Source organism: Vombatus ursinus, unplaced genomic scaffold (assembly GCF_900497805.2).
Source record: "Vombatus ursinus unplaced genomic scaffold, bare-nosed wombat genome assembly UNPS02011014.1, whole genome shotgun sequence".
NCBI lineage: Eukaryota > Metazoa > Chordata > Mammalia > Diprotodontia > Vombatidae > Vombatus > Vombatus ursinus.
This window is the reverse complement of record NW_020950792.1, coordinates 271,471-297,407: the sequence shown is the minus strand read 5'-3', so window position 1 is coordinate 297,407 and position 25,937 is coordinate 271,471. Positions and strand designations below refer to the sequence as shown.

Here is a 25,937-nt window from a genome sequence, read left to right as displayed (position 1 = left end):
TTTTAAATGGATGTCTCCTTTTATTGCAGGGACATGGGGAGAACTAAGTACAATATGAGATGCATTAATAGTCTTTGTATAGGGCCCCACTAGAACATTATATTTACTATCAGTATGAGGATTTCTACAAGTGCTGCTCTTATTACAAAAGCCCAGAAGATGGCAGAGTAAGAAGTAAGTCACTCTCACTCTTCCTCATTGACCTCTGAAAGCCTAGAAAATATTGACCCAGGAAAAACCCTGAGCCAGCAAAAAGACAGGGCACAGCAGTCTTCTTCCCCAGGAAACTTGGGAGATTAACAGGAAAGGCCCCTCTCAATCTAGGGGAGGGGAGCAGTACAGCAAGCCAGTGGTAAACCCTACCTCAGCAAACCAGGGGAGATCCCGAGACCCAGGTTGGCGGAGCAGGCAAGTGCCACTACCAGGACCCCCAAGAGCCTCAATACAGGAAGGGGAACTGGTAGATACCAGATCAGAAAACCACCATCAGCAATGGAGTTCTCCAATAGCAAAATCTCCCAGTGCCTCAACACAACTCTGGGAAGCACAACTCCATAAGGCAAAGCTCCAGGTTCCAGCCATTTACTAGCCCTGAAACATCCATGTGCAAGACCTGGGTCAGGCCACCAGGAACCAGACATTTAAGTGCAAGGCCCTTGTGAGCAAGAAAAGGAGCTTGGGTAAGTGTCCCCTTCACTCCAGGAGGAGAACTCAACATTTTTTTTTAAAGTCAGGAAATAGGCAAACACCAAGAACAAAAAGAAACATAAAATGACCATAGGTCCTTATTTTGGGGAAAAGGAAAATCAAGGCACAAATTCAGAAGAGGACAACATAGTCAATATATTCCCATTCAATACCTCAAAGGGGAATATGAATTGGTCTCAAGCCCAAAAAGCCTTCCTGGAAGAGCTCAAGAAGGATTTTAAAAGTCAAATAAGAGAGGTAGAAGAAAAATTGGGAAAACAAATGAGAGGTATGCAAGAAAGAGTCAATAGCTTGGAAAAGGAAGGACAAAAATTAACTGTAGAAAAACAAGTCCTTAAAAAGTAGAATTGGCCAAATGGAAAAAGAGGCACAAAAACTCACTGAAGAGAACTCCATAAAAAGTAAAATGGGCCAAATAGAAAAGGAGGTACACAATGTAGTAGAAGGTAACAACTTCTTAAAAATGAGAATGGGCAAGGGGAAGCTAATTACTCTATGAGAGAGCAAGAATCAATCAAACAGAAATAAAAGAATGAAAAAATACAAGAAAATGTAAAATACCTCATTGGTAAAACAACTGACCTGGAAAATGGATCCAGGAGAGACAATTTAAAAATTATTGGTCTGCCTGAAAACCATGATAAAAAAAGAGCCTGGACAACATCCTTCAGGAAATCATCAAAGAAAACTGCCCTGTGGTCCTAGAACCAGAGGATAAATTAGTCATCAAAAGAATCCACCGATCACCTCCTAAAAGAGACTCCAAATTGAAAACAGCAAGGAATATAGTAGCCAAATTCCAATATTATCAGATCAAAGAGAAAATATTGAAAGCAGCCAGAAAGAAACAATTTAATATCATAGAACCATAGTCAGGATTGCGCAGGACCTTACAGCTTCTACAATAAAAGATCAGAGGGCATGGAATATAATATTCTGTAAGGCAAAGGATCAACTACCCAGAGAAATTGAGCATAATCTTTCAGGGGAGGAGATGGACATTCAATGAAATAGGGGACTTCCAAACCTTCCTGATGAAAAGACAAGAGCTCAACAGAAAATTTCACCTTCAAATAAAAGGCTCAAGAGAGTCATAAAAAGGTGAAACATCCCCTGTTCCTTCAATTTCTCCTGGTGGAATGAACATGAGACCTTTTTCTGTACTGACCATCTTCCTCTGGATGCCCTGCCATTTGTCAATGATCTTCCTAAAATCAATTTCCCACTATACTTCATTTATGGTTTGACCAGGGACTATTATCTCCAATCCTAGATGACAGACTTTTCCTAATGGAGCCTGAGATTGAGTTTGTCTCCCACCTCCACACTATTCCCCCACTTCCTAGATGGTGTATGAGCTCCTTGAGGACAGGGTATACATGTTTTTGCCTTTCTTTTTATCCCCAGAGCTGAGCCCAGTCCTTGGTGCACAGTATTTAACAGATCCTTGTTAACTGAGGGCTTACTGTCTGTCACACGTATTGTTGATGTACTGGCTTATATGATGTTACCATGAAACAAATTCCCATCTCTATGCTTTTGCACGGGCTTCCTTTGCCTGAAAATCATCCTCTCCAAATTTCTGCCTCTGAGAATTCCTAGATTCTTTCAAGGCTCAGATCAGTGCCACTTCCTGGAAGATGCCTATTCTGAGCCCCATTGTTGCTCTGTGCATGTATTCTATCTACTTCATATATACATACATATAAACACATATCTATGTGTGTATGTATACACATATGTATATACACACATATTTCCATTGCTTGTCAATATTCATATTTGATGTCATATATGCATATATAAATATATGTGCATATATGCTATATATATATACATATATATGACTTATCTACATACATGTTTCCTATTAGTAAAATATAAACTACTTAAGGGGGAAAACAAACAAACAAAACAAAAAAATCCCAAACACTCCCTCTAAAATTCCTTGCGTGCATGGGAGCTGACATTAGGCTTATTTTGAGGTTTGCCTTACTGATCTAACTTACAAGGCAATTCTCTATTCTAGTGACAGGTTGCAATAATGTTTATTTTACTGTGTAGAGATCAACTTTTTAGTTTAGCTATAGGAATTGAAGCAAAAAAAGGGGGGGATGTCCAGTTTTGACTTAACAGTGACATGCTGAATTGGAAAAGATGGTATTAAAACAGGTCAAGTAAAGAAAAAACAGTACTGCAAGCCACAATTGTGGAAGTGAAAGCCTGTTTTGGTTCTGGATCCTGGATGAAGGCTGTTGTGATAAGATTCCATTTGAATCTAGGCTCTGTGGGAAGAGATATGACTGGGGCAAAGCAACAGGCACTGAGAGCCCTGTAAAATGGGTTGCTGTAGAAACTGCTTTCAAAACCATGTTCAGTTCTAGGGCTAAAAATATTTCATGGCAGGGAGCATGGAAAGTAAGCAAGTCAGAATTGGGTCAGCAACACATTTTATGGTTTTATGATCCCTAGATTCTGATGTGTAAGATGGCCCTAGGTCTTTTACTTTAACCAACAAACTGGGGAGAAATGGTGGGCCCCTCTGCTTTCTTTGTTCTCTGTGTCTTTTACCTTCACCAAATTATTCTATCTCTTCTCCTCGACTCATGGAGACAAAACTTGATAGACTAAGGCTTGGAACAGACTTCAAATTGGGTCATCCAATTTAGTCAATCTACCAATTTTACACATCAGGAAACTGAGGCCTAGAGAGGTGATTGTGAAGCTACTATGTCCCTTTTCCTCATAGTGGTACGTCATAAGGTGTTTGGATTTAGAACTAGAAGGGACATTAAGAAATAATTTATTTGCTTACTGGCTCAGGGAAGGGGGAGGAGAAGGGAGAGAGTGATAGAATTTGGAACTTAAAAATTAAAATAAAAACAAATGTTAAAAATTGTTTTTACATGAATTGGGGCAAAAAATTTTTTTTAAAAAAGAGATTATTTATTACCACTCTTATTTGACAAATGAGAATAACTAAAGTCCAGGGAACTAATGAAGCATGTCTAAAGTTACAGTGGTTATCAAGTGTGAAAGCTGGGATTTCAAATCAGTTCTTCTGACTCAAGTGCATCAGATCCCACTAACTTTTTTCTAGTTAACACTGTTTTCCCTTCCTACTACCTCAACCAGGATTTGTTTTTCTTATGTTTAGTGGGTTGCATAATGGGTTATCTCTAAATAATAGCTCCAGGCCTATAGTGCCTCTTTCCATTTGCCACACAGTAAACTGCATGTTTAGGAATTCTTGAATGATACTCCTTTAATCACTATTATTCCCTCCAAGCCAATTTTAGATAGTTCCAACCTGTTTCATTTCAGGTCTGGCCAAAACAGGCATTTTTCAGGACATCTACTATCTCATGGCAAAATCTTTAATATAACAGAAACTTGGAAATATAAAATGAGTTAAAAGATATCTTAGTTCATGATCAAATCTATATTCCTTATTTTTCAGAAGAAACTGAGGCCCCAAGTGGTGAGGGGATATCCCAAAGGTCAGACCTGCAATCAAGACTAGAATATCATTATGCTGACCACCTACTCCATTTTTAAAAAATTTGAATGCCAGTGTAATTCGCATTCCATTTACTTCATATTATTGTGAAGATGAGAAAATGGATGTCAAAACATTTTGTTAAACTAAAATTATTATATAAAGTATATTTCAAAATTTCCAAGATTCCATCCTTGTGAGCAGACCATTGAATAATGTAGAAAGCACCGTGCCCCACCTGGTACCACCTGATAGCCACCTTTCAGCAAGGGTACTTTGCAATCTAGCTTGGCTAGTTCCCAGATGACATATATGCAGGCTTTCACTCAACCCAGGCAGGACCTCTTCTGATTTGGAAGAGCTTGCAAAGCCTTGCATAAAGGTGAGGCAATGATGATTTTGTGTCATAAGGTCATTTATATCTGTGTCCTTGGCAATGCCTTCTAAACCCTTTTTGATTTTCTTGAGCATACCCATAGAATTTGAAATACCTTTTTATGGATCTAGCACAGTGCCTGGCACATGATAGGCTCTTAATAAATATTTATTGACTGATTGACATGCTGATTAAGCTCTGTGACTTACTGTTTTAGAAGAGTAGATTGATTTCACATTTGTCAACAAGCTTTCTGACTGTTTCCTGTTAGGGAATAAGGTTTTGTTTTTTGATTTTTGTTTGGTTTGGTTTGGTTTTGTCTTGTCTTTGTAAAGTAGCTTGCTTTTCTCCCTTCTAGGTTGGTCCATGCCCATACATTTTCCAAGCAAACATATCCCACTAGTGGTCACTGATTGACTTCTTTCCATGAATACTACAAATTTCCTAAATTATTCCCCATGGCAAGACTTCCATCTAAAAACCTATATAGAACATCTAATAACCCAGATCATCATAATAAGAAATGAAAAGGACTTTTGGGAACTCTATTATATTGTTATTACCCTGAAGTGACATTACTCTCTTCTGCTTCACTTCCCACCTGTCTGAATGCTCTTTTTCTGTCTCCTTTGTTGGCTCATCATTCACATCATTCTTTCAAATTAGGAATGCCCCCTAAGGTTCTGTTCTAGGTGCAATTATCTTCTCCCTAGGTAAACTCTTCTTTTCCCATGGGTTTAATTATCATCTCTGCAAATAATTCCTGGATCTATATAACCAGTCCCCATCTTTCTCCTGAGCTTGAATCTCTTGCCACCAACCACCTATTGAACACCTCAAAAACTGAACTCATTTTCTTTCTTCCCAAACCCACCCCTGTTCTGAAATTCCCTATTTTTAGGGAAGGTACCTCGACTTTTCCAGCATCTCAGTTTTGTCATTTCAGCATTATCCTTAATTCCTCACTTGCCCTCATCCCAAATATCAATAAGTTGCTAAATCTTGCTCTTTCTATCTTCACATCTCTCACATTTGACCCTTTTTATTTATTCATACAACCACCTTATTTCAGGGCACTTATCATCTCTCCTGGATAATCATAACAGCCTCCTAATTGACCTTCCTACTACAGATCTCTGCCTATTCCTGTCAAATTAATATACTACTGCCAAAGTAGTTTTTCTTAAGCATAGATTTGGCCACATCACTCCCCCATTCAACCAACTCCAGTAGCTTCCTATTGCCTCTAAAGTAAAATATAAGCTCTTCTGTTTAGCCTTTAAAGCCCCACATACCCTGACCTCACCCTACCTTAACAGTTTTATTGGTCATTTTTTTCTCCATCCCTCACTCTATGATCCAGCCATAGTCTTTTCTCTTCCTCATGCACAACACTCCATCTCACATTTATCTTTTGGTACTGACCATCCACTGTGCCTGGAGCACATTTCTTCCTTTTAAGAATCCCTCTCTTCTTTTAAGATGCAATTCAGACACAATCTTTTGCATGAAGCCTTTCCTATTTCCCCATTCCCCACACAAAAGAGAGAATAAACGGGGGTGGGATAGGATGAAGGGAAATACACTTTACTACATATGCTGTTTACCACAGCATGACTACTATGGAAGTGTTCTGCATGACTACACAAGTATATTCTGTGTCAAATTTCTTGCCTTCTCAATGAGGGTGGATGGGGAGGGAGGAAGGGAGAAAATTTGGAACCCAAAGTTTTAAAAACAAATAATAAAATATTATTTTCAAATGCAACTGGGAAATAAGATATACAGGCAATGGGGTATAGAAATCTATCCTGCCCTACAGGAAAATAGAAGAAGAAGAGGATAAGAGAAGGGAGAGGAGATAGAAGGGAGGGCAGATTAGGGGAAAGGGTATTCAGAATGCATACTCTCTTGGGGTTGGGGAGGGATGAGATAGGGAGAAAATTTGGAACTCAAAATCTTATGGATGTGAATGTTGAAAATTAAAAATATATTTTAAAAAATGAAAAAAGTAAAGTTTCCTTTAAAAAAAATGCTATGTGCTATAAAGTCACATACACTCAAACACCTTGGACCAGAAGGTCAAAAAAATTTTCTTCTGGGTTTCATGGTCATGCTTACTGGAATCGTGCCACTAATTATTGTGGATCTCTATTTCTTTTGAATTCTTTGCCATGCGTGCTATAGAATCATTGGTTGAGAACATATAAAATTAGATCTGTTGCAATATTTATGTATCCTGGACAGCAATACCCAGACTGGCTGGACCACAAACAATATTTAAATTAACTCTCTTGTAATTCATCATGTACAAATGATGTGCATGCAAATACAGTTAAATCTGAAGAGATAAAAATCAAAATGTTAAGATGCAAAGGAGATAAATTGGGTCTTTAGGATATTAATTTCCAAGCTTATAAAGCTCAGACGACTTTTAAGAAAAGTAAAACTTGGTTTGTTAGAAATAGCAGAGAATATATTATTGATGTCCCATGAATATTACATCATTGCTGTGTCTGATAATAATACTATAATAATGTTGAAATACATATTGCCTCTGCTTCATCAGACATAGTGAGAAAGAAAACATAAATGGATCTTTAGAAAGTGGCTTCTCTTACTAGGAACACTCCCTGATTTTATCAAATACAAATATTATTTGAAGCCAAGTATTTGGCTTCAGTGACTTTTCAGGCACCATTACAGGTAATTTCTTCTCTGGCTGATCAATAGAAATATAGTCAATTCTACATAATGCTGCTCTACAGTGTAAACAGGTCTTATAGCATAGCACTCCTTTAGGATATTGGTACTTAACATTGCTATACTGTACTTTTAAATTCACACACACACACACACACATATATGTATATGTTTACATATATATGTATATGTATATAAAATCTCATTGTATCCTCATGCCAGCCCTTGGATGTAGAGCCCACACTCAGAGAGACTGGACTATTGTGTTTACAAAAAGAGCCAAACTGGCCAAGGCAGAAATAAGTGAGGAATGAGGAAGAACAGATGGGGAGGGGGGTTCAGAGACAAAAGGGATCCAAATAACAAGATGGCTAGGAAAAAAAATCTTGGTCCTGGATTTTATGAACAAATGGGTTTTATTATTTCATCCGAACATTATTTATGGATTTCATTGGAGACTACAAACTGTCTGTTTACAAAAAAAAATTTCCAAACAAACAGACTCTACCCAGTTATAAGACAAGATTTGTGATGTTCCCTCATTTTGCCTATATTTCAGCAAATCTCCTTTTAGTACAGCCACACTGTGCTCTGGAGACAGTTTATCTTTAATTGTAAAGAGGGTCTCTCTACCTTACTTTGTAGTAAACTGGGCATGCCAAAAAGTGAGGCATTTAGGTCCCATTCTTCCATTCATTCTCTCTCTCTCTCTCTCTCTCTCTCCAATTTCAACAATTTTAGCAAGGGATTCAGGCACCCTTTTGTCTCAACTTTCCTTGTTTCTATGGCTTGAAGCCAGCCCTTTAAAAATCAATTTCATTTGCCCTTCAATCTAGTGGTTGAATTTCCATTTGATATTTTTCCCCACAGCGGTTTCCATCCAAAATGGGAGGAGAAATCCATGTCAACCCTTGAATATTGATACAACCAGCCAGTCTTTCAGGTTATTATGGCTCATCAGGTTGACTTGGGAAATGTGTAAAGTACACCCAGTATATCTGATGGGTTCTAACATTTCTGTGGCAGCTGTTGAGACATACCTGAATTATTCCACAGTGGGGAGAGGTCACACACATGAAACATTCCAAAAAGAGAAAAGGTCCAGGAGGAGTTTGGGGCTTGGGACTCCAAGAAAAAATGTGTGCTGAGATGAAATTGACTCACCCATCTGGCACACAAAGTGCATTTTGTCCTTCACAAGCAATGGATTAATCGTCACTATGTGAAAACAGTGTAAATGTTGTTTTGTGCAGCTACATCAGCAGCACACGGTTTTAATTATGCTCCTAATCCAGTAGTCCATATGCCTAAATTGTTTATAAATATAGACTTAGGTACAGAAAAACAGAGAAGTAAGGTGTATACATCATGATTGAATGAATTCAATTTAATTAAAAGTTAAATGAGGTAAAGCTAGGGAATTTGTTTCTACCTAGGTACCCAGGAACCAGACTGTTAATGGTATTTTTGTAAACAAAAACTTTAAAATGCCAATCAGGTCATCTTTATATAGGCACATCCCACACAATGTTGCTCTTATTAACAATAACAGTATTAATGCATTATAACTAAACCCCATCCTAGCTCACAAAACCTGCTATAATATTTTTTATGCGGTCACTCATTTATAATATATGTAACATTGTTCCTATAAAACTAACTGCCTGCTATAATGGCATTTCTCCTGACATCATGCTTTTATAGAGCCAATTAATGATGTTAGATGGAAATGGAGGGTAACATGGCATAGAGAAGAGAGATCTGACCTGGGAATCAGGAAGACCTGGGTTCAAGTCCTGTTTTCAAAGTGCCCCAGACTAATATAAGTTGCAGACAAATTGGTGATTTGCATTGGTGGCAGGAGTTTCCACACTTAGAATTCTCCACATTGATGAAAAGTCTGTATAATAATAAAATAAGCCAATATTTCAAGTTATTATAGCTCACCATATTGACTTGGGAAATGTGTAAATGTGTAAAGTACACCTAACCCTAATTGCACTCTAGCATTTCTATGGCAGCTGTTGAGACATACCTGAATGATTCTATACTGGGGAGAGGTCACAGGCATGAAACATTCTGAAAAAAGACTGTACTAAGTGACTAGTGATAGTAAAAATAATTTGAAAGCTATGGGAAAGATCTGCACTTTCTGAAAAGGAAAAAAATAACACAGAGAGCTCTGTTATTCCAAAATGTTAAGCTTCTTTAATACCATTTCCAATGGATAGTCAAGAATGCAAAGGACTTTATAGGACCCCACAGTCTGCTCAAGTGTTCATGAGATCCCTGGATCCAGAGGCAAGACACTTAAGTTCTCATTTAGTTAAATCTTCTGGGTACTCAATAAGGTCTTAAAGAGATATTTATTGAAGCTGAGTAGCATGGGGCAGATGTAGAATTCATAGTGTCTGGTCCTAAGTCTCCTCTTATTTTTATGGTGGGGGAATTCCTAGGCATCAGTGTTGCTGGGTCTATGAATTATGCTGCTCCAAGGCCCACACACTGTATACACTATAAATTTATAAGTGAGTCATGATTACAGCCATCATGGGAATGTTTATCTAAAGCATAACAGCTGAGCTTACTTCCAATTTCCCATCCACAGAGAAGAGTGACCGGCCTCATTGGGTACATGCAGCAGATATCTTATTTTATATTTTGGAGTGTGTGTGTGTGTGTGTGTGTGTGTGTGTGTGTAGTTATTCACACTAATCAGCAACTATCAGTGGTTCCAAGGGAGTAAAGACTCCAGAATACAGCAAGCTGAGAACAACTTTGCCAGCACTTCAACTGAAACCCTTCAGCTAATGTGACATGACATGGGGTATGGGTATTTGGTTTTTCTTTATTGGTGGACCACATTTGGACACAGGGATTCATTTTATGCAAGCTGGGGAAGAGAGCTTCAAGAAGGCATTGCTTTACCTAGGCTATAGAGAATGCAAACATGAGTATAAGTCTCCTTGCTTAAACCCCTCGAAGGGTAGGGAAGATTAGACTTGTGCACAAACATCTGTAATTCAGGGCAAATAGAGAGAAGGTACTTCCAATTTTCAATAAAAGTTAAGGAAAAAACGAAGAGTTTCCATGTTGATTGAGAAGGTGGTAGGGAGAGAATTTGGTCACTGGATGTCAGTCAACAAGCATTTGATGTGAGGAAAGGGTGTTCCATTCCAAGAGAAGTAGGACTAAGATGGTGAGATGAAGGAGGAAGCAAAAAGAGTGGTCCAGGAAGCATGGGGGTGGGAGGATGAAGGGATAGAAAGAGACAAATGAAGTTTGATAGCCTAGGGGTTTCTTGAATTTAAATATATAAACAAAGCACATACACACACACACACACACACACACACACACACACACATATATATTCCATATTCCTATATATATATGTATTCCATATTCATATATATATGGAAGACCTGATGGAAAAGAATGAAGATCTTGGCCTTGCTTCACAACATAATGAGAAATTACCAGTCCACATGATGGTTAGAGAAGGTAATTTTGGTAATGGCCTTAAAGATCCACCAGGGCAGGTTAATGCTTGAGGCTGGAGGTGGGATAATACATCTAGAGAAGAGGCTTTATTTGGCTAGGCAAGATTGAAGGGCACTGAGGAATGGGGAGGATTTAGCATCTGTTGGAATTGTAAAAGAGACAGAGATAGCAGCTGACAGGATACAATGATGAGGTAAATCGAGTTATTTTACTTGAGATCAGGGTTTGTTTTACTTGTAGATACCATAGAGTTATGACTTGAAGGAATTGGTAAATAATCTTCTCAAGAACAAAAAAAATTAAAAATAAAAAACCCTCTCAACATAAATACTGAACTCATTGAACATGAAAGATACCTGAAATTATATCACTAAAGACTCATTCATTTTGCCTAAGGCACTGTCTTCTGCTAAAATACAAATATTCCTAGTGATGCTGGTGGGATAGAATAAATGTTTTGTTTAATAGCCCCTGAGTATGAATTAGGTTCTCAGATATTTTCCAATAATAGCTTACTAAAGACAAGTTTTAGTGGGAAAAGAATAGAAATACAAGGCTCTTGTTTTTTAGTGTTTTGGTTCAGTGAAATTGGGTGGTCCACATAGAGGTTGTAAAGGTACCAAAAGTTTTTGCATTTTTGCCTAGTTAGAGCTACTGTCCAGACAATGGGAGACAGTCAAGATTATCTCACCAGTGTTTAATATGGATTGGTTATAGGAAATGTAGTGGGAGATTTGGTATAAGTAAGAAGGCTATGGGGAGCCATTCCATAAGGACGCTTTGTTTGAGAAAGTTGTAGCTACTATGTCTCTAAATCAGTATGGAATGAGGTGGGGTAGGAATAAGAGTGGGATAAAAGGGCAATCTACTTTGGTGAATTTTTCTCGATTGTAGTTAATGATATGGGCCCAGTAAATCATCTCAGCAGATGGGCTAAACTAGATTGAAGGTAACCAATAAACCTCAAACCAGTTGGTAAGTTAGGAGGATGTTTACCCTAAGCATGTTAAGACTTACCGCAATGGAATGGGTGGATGATAACAATTTGTTTTAATAGCCATGAAGGCCACCGAAGCAGGCACTGTGGAGTGCTTAGAATTTGGTCAGACATTGAAGATTCCAAGGTCATACACTGTATCCCTGGCCATCACTAATCATTTTGACTTTTGTCCTGCCACTGGACTTTGATGACTCAGAAAGAGAGAATGAGGCTGATGACTTTGTGCAATTTTACCTCACTTAAATCCAATTCATGTGCAAGTCAAGACATCACCCATAATGTCATCATTCCTCTTCAAAAAAGTACAAACAACAACAACAATAAATTTACATAGGGCCTTATATTTACAAAGCATCTTATGACATTTTACACACATAAAGCTAGGTGGCAAAGTAGTTTTTCGAGGTCAGGAAGACCTGAGTTTGAATCCTACCTCAATCTCTCACTAGCTATATGACCCTTTGTATATCATTTAACCTCTTCAGACTCTGATTCCTTAACTGCAAGTTGGGGATAATACTATAAACTACTTCAGGGGATTGTTGTGAGGATCAAATGAGATAATATCTGGGCAAAGTGTTTTGTAAACCTTAAAGTGCAGGATCCTCACAATAATTCTTTGAGATAGGTAATTTGAATATTATTATCCCTATTTTACAGATGAGATTGAGATTGAGACATGTTTGCAAGTCACAGTGAAAAAATGGAATAGCCACAGGACTAAAAAAAATACATAACTTTTTTCTTAGTACCATATTCTTTCTATTAGGCCTTAATGAAATTTATTCATTTATTAGGTACCTTAGTGCAAGGCACTGTGTCTGACTCTGTGAGAGGTACACAGAAGAGATAAGATACATTCCAAACTCTTGGAAAGCATAGAGTCCAATAAAGATAAAGACCCAAAGATAATGATGCTATTTTAATATTCCATGATAAGTGTACTGGAGAGTACAAAGCTAAATGCTGTAGGAGGGTAGAAGGGTAAGGTTGTTACCAGTAATATGGATACCTGAAGGCTTCATACAGCAGGGGACGTTTGGAAATGAATAGGCAGAAAAGAAAGGGAGAGAGAGCATGGGGAACAACCTAAACAAATGCATAGAGATGAGAGATGTCTTGGGGGAGAAGATAGAATATTTGAAGGTGCAAAGGATCATCCACATTGGCTGGCATATAAAGTAGATTGAGGAGAATAGCAGGAGATAAGGCTGGGAAGGTAGGGTAATTCCAGATTGTGGAGGGCCTTGAATGCCAGGCATTGTTGAATGTTACTCTGATAACACTTGGGAAGCAACCACCAATTTATCATTACCGTTTCATCATCATAGACTTCCCATACTTCAGTTGTTGCTTCTGTGATAGTATGTAAAAGTCATTTATCATTTGGTTTTGCTACATAGGCATGATGACACTAAAAGAAATACTGAGATAGCACAACAAAGAAGACATGTTATCCCCAGTGCCCACCCCTTGGCTTCATTTATAGAGATGAATTGCCCAGAAGTTGAATGCTGGATTTCCTGGAATTTTACCTGGAATCTGTGGAAAACATGAATATAGCAGCTGATCTCTCTAGAGCTTTGCTCAAAATTACATAAGAAAATATGTCAGAAAACATCAACATGTCATTATTTTTCAATTAAGAAATTTGCCTTGGTAAAGTCTTTGTGACATGCATATTGTTCCACTATCTTGGGGGAGGGGTAATAAATAATTGAATAATTAAAAAGATAATAGATATTCAATAATAAAATAAATAATAAAATAATTTGAAATAAATAAAAATAAGTAAAAATAAATTCGCATGCATATGTATGTGTGTATATATGTATGTATATTTTACCCCCAAGTTGTGCCTGACCACTACTCACAGCAGTTACTGAATGGCAGTCTCTGCTGGGGAAGCTGGTATTGTGGATCTAAAATGGCATATGGAATGATTTTATTATTATTCAGAAACTTCTTTTTCCTGAAAATTCTGCTCAAATTATTAGAATAATTTGAACGATTTCTAATGTTCTTTTGAGTAGTATATCTGGGACTCCCAATGTGACTCTAATAGAAGCTTTTCCTGCCCCCCAACCCAAGGAAAAACACACACACATATGCACAATTTTTGTCTTACTATTCATTCTGCTAAACCTTATTGTTCTTACCTTTTGGCATAATATATGAATTCATTCTTTTATATATTCATTCAGAGGCTCACACAATACTGAAAATGGCCATCTTATTTATATTTCTATTTCTATCCGAACAACCAGACAATATCCTATGGAGAGTTTGGCCTCCAAGTTGGCCATTAGTGGTTCCATGGAATCTATTTGGTAACTCAATAGTCCAGCTATTGACAACCTTTTGAGGTATCCACTGAGCATCTCCTTGATCCATAAACTTCCACTAGTAGCCCAATTCTCCCTCTTCTCCCTCTATACAATCTTCATTTGCCATACAGGCACCCAGAAAGGTTCTATACATTATTCTTTGTGTTTCGCACTGAGCGAATGTCTACTTTTTTTTAATTCTTCCAGTTTTTCCCTCTTCACCATAGACCAGCATTGATGCATATGTTGCCTAGTATAGCTATATATCTTCTTATAAAGAGGCAGCAGGTCCTTATCAAGACTCAATCCTGAGTGGCAGTCCCAGGGCAAGGAAGAGCACTAGCTCACCAGAGCTTTTAGCACAGTGGAGCAAGGACCCTCCTCCCAATTCCAGGGAAGAAAAGAGTACTTGTAATCATTCACAGTCCAGAGTACAGACCAAGAGAGTTGTAAACACTTTTCCTGAGATTATACCAACTTAGAAGACCTGAAAACTTACAGGTCCCTAGAAGTATCTTTAAAAATAGCTGCACAAAACCCTTAAAGCTTGGAACAGTTCATCTACTACTGTGGAAGCAGAGCCCTACTTTAACAAAGAGTCACAAGCCAAGTAATAGATTGTGAAAATGAACAAACAATGAAAAAAAAGCTCTGACCAGAGAAAGTTACTATGGTGGCAAGAAAGATCAAAACACACATTCAGAAGAAGACAACAAAGTCAAAGCTCCTACATTCCAAGCCTCCAAGAAAAATATGAATTGGTCTCAGGCCATGGAAGAGATCAAAAAGGATTTTGAAATTCAAGTAAGAGAGGTAGAGAAAAACTTGGGAAGAGAAATGAGAGTGGTGCAAGAACATTATGAAAAATGAGTCAACAGCTTGGTAAAGGACACACACACACACACACACACACACACAAAATACTGAAAAAAATAACACCTTAAAAAACACACTAGGCCAAATGGTAAAAGAAGTACAAAAATCAATGAGAATTGGCTTAAAAAACAGAATTAGCCAAATAGAAAAAGAGGTACAAAAATTCCCTGAAGAAAAAAAAATTCTTAAAAAGTAGAATTGGCTAAATGAAAAAGGAGGTACAAAAGCTCAGTAAATATATATATATATATTTATATTTCTTAAAAATTAGAATGGTGCAAATGGAAGCTAATGGCTTTATGAGAAATCAAGAAACAACAAAACCAAACCAAAAGAATGAAAAAATAGAAGACAATGTGAAATATCCTACTGGAAAAAAAATTACCTGGAAAATAGGTTCAGGAGAGATAATTAAAAAAATATGTATATTGGACTGATCAACAAAAGAGCCTAGACATCATCTTTCAAGAAATTATCAAGGAAAACTGCCCTGATATTCTAGAACCAGAGCATGAAATAGAAATTGAAAGAATCCACCAATCACTCCTAAGTCCCAAAAAGAGAACTTCTAGGAATATTATAGCCAAATTCCAGATCTTGCACGTCAAGGAGAAAGCAGTGCAAGTGGCCAGAAAGAAACAATTTAAGTATTGTGGAGCCACAATCAGGATAACACAAGACTTAGCAGCTTCTATATTAAAGGATTGAAGGGCTTGGAATATGATATTCCAGAGGGAAAAGGAGGTAAGATTACAACCAAGAATCACCTATCCAGCAAAACTGAGTATAATCTTTTGGGGGGGAAATTGGACATTCAATAAAATAAAAGACTTTCAAACATTCTTGATAAAAAAAAAACAGAGTTGAATAGAAAATTTGACTTTCAAATAAAAAAAACTCAAGAGAATCATAAAAAGGTGAACAGGCAAGGAAAATCACAAGGCACTTAATAAGGTTAAACTGTTTATATTCCTACATGGGAAGATAATGCTTGTAACTCATAAGGATTTCTCATTATTAAGGCAGTTAGAAGGAGTATATATGGACAGGGGGCACAGGTGTGAGTTGAATAGAAAGGGATAATATAATAATAATCATAATTAATAAATAAATAAATAAAACTGAAGGGTGAAAGAAGAATGTACTGGGAGAAAGTGAAATGGAGAGGTATAATGGGGTAAATTATCTCATATAAAAGAGACAAGAATACATTTTTACAGTGGAGAGGAAGAGGGAGAGAGGAGGGTAAACTTACTCTCATCAAAATTAGCTCAAAGATAAAATGACATTTCTATATAACTCAATAATTGAATAACTCTATTGGGTATAGAAATCTATCTAACCTTACAGGAAAGTAGGAGGGGAAAAGAAAAAGCAAGGGAGAGGGAGGTGATACAAAGGAGGGCACATTGGGGGAGGGGGTAGTCAGAAGCTAAATACATTTGAGGAGGGACAGGGTGAAGGAAGAGATGGGGAAGTAGGGTAGAGGGAAATACAGTTAGCAATAGTAACTGAGGGAAAATTTGGAGCAAGTTTCTCTGATAAAAGCAAACATCTAACGAAGTTAGTCAGATTTATAAAAATAGGAGCCATTCCCTAATTGATAAATGATCAAAAGATGTGAACAGTTTTCAGATGAAGTAATCAAACTTATCTATAGCCATATGAAAAAATGCTCTGACTCACTATTGATTGGAGAAATGCAAATTAAAACAATTCTGAGGTACTACCTTGTGCCTATTAGACTGGTTAATAGGACAGAAGAGAAAATGACCAATGTTGGATGGGATGTGAGAAAAAATGAGACATTAATATACTGTTAGTGGAGTTGTGAACTGATTCAAACATTCTGTAGAGCAATTTGGAACTATGTACAAAGGGCTATAAAACCATGTACACTCTTTGACTTAGTAATACCACTACTAGATCTGTATTCTAAAACAGGAAAAGGAAAAGGATCTATAAGTACAAAAACGTTTATAGCAGCTCTTTTCTGGTGGCAAAGAATTGGAAATTGAGGGGATGTCCCTCAATTGGGGAATGGCTGAACAAACTCTGGTATGTGATTATGATAGAATACTATCATGCTGTAAAAATTGTTGAGCAGGATACTCTCAGAAAAATCTGGAAAGACTTATATGAGCTGCTGCAAAGTGAAATGTACTGTGTACAAAGTAATAAGTGATACTGTGTGATGATCAGCTATGACTTACTATTCTCAGCAATACAAGTATCCATAAGTCTGAAGGACTTATGATGAAAAAGGCTATCCATCCTCAGAGAAAGAACTGATGGTGTCTAAATACAGACTGAAACATACTTTTTTACATTTTTATTTTTCTTGAGTTTTGTCTATGTTTTCTTTCACAACTTGAGTATTATGGATATGTTTTGCTTTATTACACATGTATAACATATTGAATTGCTTGCCGTCTCAATGGGGGATGGAAAGGGAGTTCCCTTATAACTCTTAATCTTTCATCCTATCAAGCAGACTAAAAGGGCATCAACAATTCACCTTCTCCCGTATGAAAATGTTTTAATTTACTGATATAGGTAAAATTTCCAGCACTCATCACTATGTTAAAATATCCTATTATCTCAGAGGGGTGCTATATTGGCACAGATTAGTTTAACCCATTAACCATTATGACTCCAAAGCTTTCCCAAGACATGAGACATATGATTTATAGTTCGGGGAACTCTCAATATTATGCATTTTTAATTTCTTGAAACTGCTTGAGGTATAGTCTTAAGCTTCCTTAATTACCTATAAGTTATCAATAGATCTTAAAGGATTAAATAACAAATTCCCCTTCTTTATTCGCTTTTATTACAGCTAAAGGACATTTGGAAATTTCGCTTGTGGATTTCTTTTGAGATGCCACCATTTCCCCAACTACTGATGCATATTCTAGACAACTTTTTAAAAAAAATTACTGCACTTAGGAAAAAAACAATTTATGACCATGTAATTTTATAATGAGAATGACCAAAAAAAAGGCAATTGTCAGTGTGTGCATGCGTGTGTGTGTGTATGTGTATTATGAGTGTTCTTTATTATTTCATTTTTAAAATAACATATCCACTAACTCAATTGATTCTTCTTTCTAAATCACTCTTGGTGGGAGCCCAGTGTGCCTTCATATTTATTAAAAGATTCTTTCCTTTTAATTTACCCACTATATGACATCTCTTCATCTTGTTTTGTCTTATTCATTTTGTTTCATGTGAGTGATATTTTGCCCAAGCTCTCTGAATGATTATTTACCTGTTGAAATATTTGCATTGACTCTTTGAGGACAATGGTTGCTCATGGCAGAATTACCTCTTGGCCCCAGTGGGCCAAGCTCTGCACTTTTCCAATTGAAAAGGTCAGGCAGTTATGTAACCTCTGTAGGGAGCTGAATGCTACTGACTTGAACAAATAAATTAGTGTGGAGCTGGCGGCCTTCACCAACTAAAAACTGCCACATGAAGAGGAAGCAATTTAACTCCAATAAATGGAGAGAGATTCAGGCTGCTCCTATGAAAGCATCAAGCTGAGTCACCATGAGAACTAAGAAGTCTGAGTTATTGCTCTCTTAAATCTCCTTTAGGCTTTTTTTTTTGCCTACCAGTTAAGTGTCGCATTTAGTTTGCCTTAGTTTGTTCTCATTCAAAGGAGATTACCTATTAGTTTACCTTATCTACATAGCCAATGACATGTGCTATCCCAAGTGACCTAACTTCTTATAGGATAGTCAGGAGCCAAGAAGCAAGAGTGACTGATCACACTTTGAATCTCCTCCAAGCCTGCAACAGTCTTAACGAGTGTGTTACCCCAATAGCTGCTATTTCTATTAAATGGGGGGATATTCATTTTATAGGTTCATCTAGGTAGTTAGGTGTCTCAGTGGATGGCATGGAGGACTTGGTGTCAGGAGCACCTGAGACTGAATCCTACCTGAGAAATTTACTAGCTGTGAGACTCTAGGGAAGTCATTGAACCTCTCTCAGTTCCTTCATCTATAAAATAGGGACAATAATAGCACCTTCCTCAGTGAATTGCTATGAGGACAAAATGAGTTAAGATGTAAAGTGCTTTACAAACCTTGAAGTTCTATGTAAATGCCAGGGATTTTATCATAGCATGGACTGAGCAGATTGAGACAGTCATTTCCTTTTCATATGCTTGCTTCCTTGTCTAGGAGTGATCAAAGAAGGATTCTCAGATCTGAAGTTCTATTAGCAGTGCTAATTGAGGCTCTATTAATAGAGAACACTTGCTGACATGTTTGGAACACTAATTTGCATTCTATATTGCTCTATGGCCCTATGAAATAGTAGTTTAAAAGTCATTATTCCCATTTTACAAAGGAAGAAATTGGACTCAGAGAAGTGTGAATTGCAAATTGTCACAAAACTGGTGGCATAGCTATGATTTAAACTGTAGGTTTACTTACTACCTACATAAGATGATTCCCAAATCTACATATCTATGCCTTCATGTCTCTCCTGAGCTGCAATCTTGCATCACCAAATAACTTCAAAATACCTCCTCCTGGATGTTCCATGGATATTTAAAACTCAACATGTCCAATCAACCTTGTCACATAGGTGCTATTATTAATCTCACTTTACAAAAGAAGAAACTTAGGCAGATACAGAGGTCAAGAGTCTTGCCCAGAGTCACACAGCTATATATATAAATATATATATATATATGTATTATATATATATTTATATATATATATTAGATTTGAACTCAGCTTACTCATTATATTTTCCCTGAGTCCCACCCTTCTACCTAATTTCTTCAAGTATCAAGGACACCATTATTCTTCTAGGAACCCAAGCATCCATGCCATCTATGCCTTTATCCAAGTCATTGATGAACGTATTAAAAAGCATAGGACAAACTCACATCTACTGGAGAACATACTACTCCTTGAATAATTAACACCTACTCTTTGAGCCTGGCCATCCAACTAGTCTAATTCCATCTGATGGAATCATATTATTGCCTATTTCATATCTCTTCATTTTCTCTATCCCTTAATCACCATATCTAACTTATTGCCAAGTTTTGATGATTGTATCTACAAAATGTCTCTGACATTTGTCAGAGTAGGGCTACTGTCATAGCCAGAGCCCTAGTTCAGACCCTCATCACCTCTCACCTGAATTACTACAATACTAGCCTCCCTTTGTTTGCTTCCAGTCTTGCTCTTCTCAAGTCTTTCATCTGCACATCTGCCAAAGTAATACGTCTTTCTTAAAGCAAAGGTCAGACTATATTCTTCACTTGCTCAAAGATCATCAGTGGTTTTTCTATTGCCTCCATGATAAAATTCAAACCTTCTTCTTCTTCTCCCTCTCCTCCTTCTCCTTCTCCTTTTTTTCTTCCTTACTCTTCAATTCTTTCATAGTCTGGCTCCAACCTATCTTTCCCAGAATTTCACATTACCCCCCCCTCACAAACTTTTGGTTTAAAACTCTCCTACTTATTATCCTCACCTCCACAGCTTTATATTCCCCACTTCTAGCCTTATAGGCTGTCTCCTGTTGCTTAAATTGACTTCTGTCACCAGAGCAATACCCTAACTGCTTTTGCCATGCAAGTAAAGCTAAATTTTATCAGGGAATTAAAGAGATAGGCAATTGACATTACTTCCTGTTCACCTGACTCCAAAACAGCAAGAAGGAGCTTGAGGTACTCTCCAATGCTTAGCTGGTAGAAAGCAATGGGAAGTGGGGCAGAGACAAAATGGAAGAGTTAAGGGGCAGCTAGGTGGCACAGTGGATAGAGCACCTGCCCTGAAGTAAGGAGGACCTGAGTTCAAATCCGGCCTCAGACCAAACACTTGACACTTACTAGCTGTGTGACCCTGGGCAAGTCACTTAACCCCAATTGCCTAAAAACAAAAACAAAAACAAAAACAAAAACAAAATGGAGGAGTTAAAGCAGTGACTTGCTTGAGCTTTCCCCCAAACCCCTCCAAATACCTGTAAAAATGACTCTAAACAAATTCTACACACACACAAAAAGACAGAGCGAAACATATTTCCAGCCCAAGACAATCTTCATGGTTGATTGGAAAGGTCAATTGTTCTGGGCTGAGAGTGAGGGCAAAGACCAGGACTTAGCAAACCTGGAGCAGACCACAGGAGACTGAATCATGGGCAACTGTGGTGGTTTCCAGACTTCTCAACCCACAAATACCAAAGACAACTTAGAAGGACAGTAGGAAAAGTCTATGACCATAGTGAGAGGGAAGCTCAATCCCAGCCCCAGTCCCAGTGTAGCCCCAGGGCAGTGGTTGCTTCCAGAACTCTTGGCCCACAGATGGAGGGGAATCCAGTGGCTAATCAGAGGGGGATTGAAGGCATCTCTTCACTGGTGTGCTGAGGCAGGAATCTCTTACTTTGTCTGTACTTGGATCTGGGTCACAGTTCTGGGTGGTAATCCTGGCATGAGGAGGAGCTCTGGCATCCTGGAGCTTGTGGTGGCAGTGGAGAGGGAATCCTCCTCACAATTCCAAGGCAGAGAAGAGTGCTTGTGGTCTCTCATAGACAAGAGCCTAGGCCAGGAAAGGAGTAAACACCTTACCCTTGATCGTACCACCTTGAAAGAACTGAAAATTTACAGGTCCCTAGAAGTATCTCTGAAAACAGCTGCACAAAACCCCCAAAGCTTGGCAGAGTACATTCTCCACACTGGAAGCAAACCCCTACCTTAACAAAGAGTTTAAAAGTTACGTAATTGGCTGGGATCATGAGCAAACTGTGCAAAAAAGGTCAGACCATAGAATCTTTCAAAGATCAAAACATACATTCAGAAAAAGACAACAAAGTTAAAGCTCCCACATCCAAACCCTCCAAGAAGAATACGAAACAGTCCTAGGCCATGGAAAAGCTCAAAAGGGATTTTGAGAAGCAAGTAAGAGAAGTAGAGGAAAAACTGGGAAGATAAATGAGAGTGATGCAAGAAAATCATGAAAAACAAGTCAAGAGCTTGCTAAAGGAGACCCAAAAAATACTGAAGAAAGCAATGGGAAACTCAGAGAGGGTATCTTCATGCAGCTGAATTAATTGGAAGTGTCCTCAATTGACATCTTTGTTGAATATCCTTTCCTGGCTCTCCCAGGAATATACTCCGGAGATAGGTGGAATTGAGCCATGGTGGTGGTAGGGAGCAAAGTAGAGGGGAGCAATATATAAATAGGAAGGAGAATAGGTTGGTGACTCCTCTTATGGTTCATAGTATTAACTGGGCTGCTCTAGATGTTACTACTCCATTTATCTGGGCAAGGTAGCCCATTATCATCATAATGATTTGGTCAGCTAAACTTGGTCCAGTTCCCTGGACCTGAGGGAAGAGTAATCTTCAAGTTGAGAAGAAATATAAAGGCTTCCAAAAGCTACCTGTCCATGTGGTTATGAAAAATAAATGTTGTACACCAGAGAATATGAGCATGGACTTCATTCCCATATGTGAGAATCCTAGGGTAGGGATAGGTATGTTTTGTTCAGAATTTCTCCATAAAGCTCAACCTGGTTTTGCAAATATTTCTGTCATCTCTACACACACATTCCACAGTTGCACAATAGGTCATTATATCACAGTTGGGAATATTTATTAAGGAACTAAATAACTTACTATGAAATAGGGATAGAGGAACATACTCTTATTGACATTGATTTTGTTCCACTACAACTGACCTTGCATGGCATTGCTGAGCCCAATTTATTTTAGTTCTGCTCAGATCCTGAGTAAAGTATGACTTCATGTTTGTTGATTTATACAATACAGTGTCATGCTGTGTAAGAAGTATAATATTTAGGTCAGTAGTTAACTAGGTGAGAACTAGCCACTTCAAGGTTATTAAGATATTATCATGAAAATGGTACCTTACCCCAGACAAATGGAGTAGTACCACTTGGAGTAAGTAGCTGAGTTAATAATATGAGTAATAAGAGAGGTCACCAAATCGTTCTCCTTATTTATATGTTTTTTCCCTAACTGGGATATTTGGAAAAGTCCTACCACTACCTTCTTGAGGCCACTTCTGCAATCCTTTCCACTGTTTCTCTATATATACCTCGAATGGATTCAATATTCTAATGAACCCCTCAAAATGAGCAGTCTGCTAACATTATCCCATTGCTAGTGGATTGCTGATTCATCAGATTATCCACTACAACAATGCTTTCTAGCACCAACTGGGTCTTCTAATTGAGTGAATCTATTAAAATAAGAGCATTCAATCCAATGAATAAAATCAAGATCAAAATAGACTCAAGCAAATAGTAAAAGGCAACTATTGTAGCCATAGATTTCACATGTGGTAAATAGAAGTCATTGCAAAATATATCAAATTGTCTGAGGGAACATTATGCAGCTGGTTTAGCTTTTTTTCCTTCTCTACATGCATATTAACAAGTACTTAAATGGTTCTTTTCCCAATTTCTTTTCCCCCCAAATCTCTCCAAAGCTTTTCATTTCCCGTGCTATTCCTAAACATGTCACCCGATCATCATAACAGAATTAAAATCAAAGCTAATCATCATTGTAAGACAAATTAATAATAGTAACAAATAAAACAGTATTATTATAGGGTATACTTGTATATAGTGGGTGGTACCTCAGAAGGAGCTCTATCCTTGAACCTTCTCTATCTCTATTTGCTATTTCTTGGAATTTTAAATGGTGGAGAAATGAATTGCCATCTTGTATTACCTGCTTCTGTATCTTCACTTTCAGTTATTTCTACTTTTTAGTTGCTCATAACTTTTTTTTTCCCCTAAGACAGCCCCATGACATACAAGCAAGGCTGCTCTAGTCTTGGTAAAAATCTTTATTTAATATACCATGAGAATCTCTCAAGAATCCACAAATCCACAAATGGGTCTGTAATCTCATCATTTTGGGACTTCCCTCCAATAATGTAGAGTGCAACCCCATCCATGCTTGCCCATACTGTGTGACTCATGTTGATGTTCTCCAAAAAGTTCACCTCAAAGGGTAGATCTAACATGTAGAGGACCTTCCTAACTTTTTCTTTCCTTATGGTGAGGGTACCAGTAAGATATTCTGGCTGTCTACCTGTCATCACTTGCTTCATCATGTGATCAGACAATATTCTCTTTCTGTTATAAAATTGCTTGATAATGTTCTTTACCTCGTTCTTCTTTTAACTTTCTTATTGGTGATATGTCATAGCCTACCCACACCTACCATATGCTTCCCCATTTCTCTTTGTGATACTCATCTTTAGTTATAGGCAGAGGTCTTTTACGTCTTGTCACTATATAGCCACACTAGTAAAATGTAGCTAGTGAAAAGATTGGCTTTTGCTTCCATGTGAAGCTTAGAGTCAGTAAAAGAGCTCTGTAATTTCCCAAAAGCAATAGAATCCTCTCTCCTCTATCTTTTCAGCTCTGGGTCCAGCTCATTGTCTTTCTTTCTTGTCAATCTTCATGGAACCCTGGAACAGCCTGAAACTCTGTCTTCAATTAACCAAAGCAATTTGGGATTTATTGCATGATTAGCCTTCCAAAGTACAGAGATGGGGTCATTTACTTTTTTTTTTTGTTTCAAGTGTTAAAAAGTACATGTTGTGCCTGTTTTGGCACTATGGACAGTTCATTCAATTAGGTGGATATAATACTCTGAAGAATTTGGGTAGTCATAATTGATGACAAATTTCATATCTTCTAAATCTAGCCTCCTAGCTGCAATGTCTGTGGCAATCAGGTTAGGAGCTTTTTCATGTTAAATTCATTTAGAACACAGTTTCACTCCTGTTGATTATTGTCACCATGGATACACATTGTAAGCCACCCATCCCTCCTCAGTTTTCTGATAAGTTCATCGTTTCTTCTTTTGGTTTCCACAAAACAATAGTCTTATTTTTCTTTTTGCTCATGATTTTCATCAAATAATTTTCTCATCCTTTCTACATCATGACACATATCCATAATCTGAGCACCAATGTTGCTGTGAATGTATTTTATTTTTTGGCAATTGGGGTTAACTGATTTGCCCAGAGTTATACAGCTAGTAAGTGTCAAATGTTTGGTCTGAGGCTGGATTTGAACTCAGGTCCTCCTGACTTCAGGGCCGGTGCTCTATCCACTGTGCCACCTAGCTGCCCCTTGTGAATGTAAACTTTTAAAAAGTCTTCATCAAACCATCTCATTTCTTTTGGCCAAGTTACACTTGGGTTTGTCTATCAGGTCTTATATGATCAACAATCTTCCTGCTTTAAGGCTCAAAGCCCATCTCAAGCATTCTGTCTGCTTTATCAAGCACAAGGTAAGTATTCTTCTCATATTAGTTTTTCCACACTCCAAAAAGTCTATCAGTCTTCCAGGTGTTGTCATACAAATTTCTATATCTCTTTTCAAGTCTCATATGTGTGGTCCTTTTGGAGCACCACCATAGATTCAAGTGGATTTTAGACAGCATTTTCTATTATATTCAGTAGCTACTTGTTGTACCTGTTGGGGCAGTTCATGAGTTGGTGCCAGCACCAAAAAATAGACCCCTCACCTTTCTCTAGGAATTATGTGAACAATGGCAGGCAGCAAATAAGACAATGTTTTCCCTGATCCAGTCTGTTCTACTCCAACCTTATCCAACCATATCCAATCCATTTACAGCAACAGACCCCTCTTGGGCTTGGATAGCAGTAGGTTTGATAACTTGCAATTACATCCATTACATTTGCAAGAAAATTTGTTTTGTAGAAATTTAGAGTTGGTTTGGGGCAGTTGTGACCTCATACTGTAATTTATCTGCTTCTTTGATAGGTTTCGATCTTTTGTGCACCTAGCCAAATCAGTATGATCCTGATAAAAATTCTTCTCAAATTTGGACAGTTCTTTGGGATTGTGTACTGTCTGTCCTAGAGATACAAACTTTTGGACAGGCTCTGTAGGGTTTCCATCAAAACACAT

General features: G+C 37.7%; 1 pseudogene; it reads right to left on the bottom strand.

The window, feature by feature from the left end:
- Positions 1 to 359: 359 nt before the first annotated feature.
- LOC114038413 lies at positions 360 to 25,937 on the bottom strand (annotated as a pseudogene).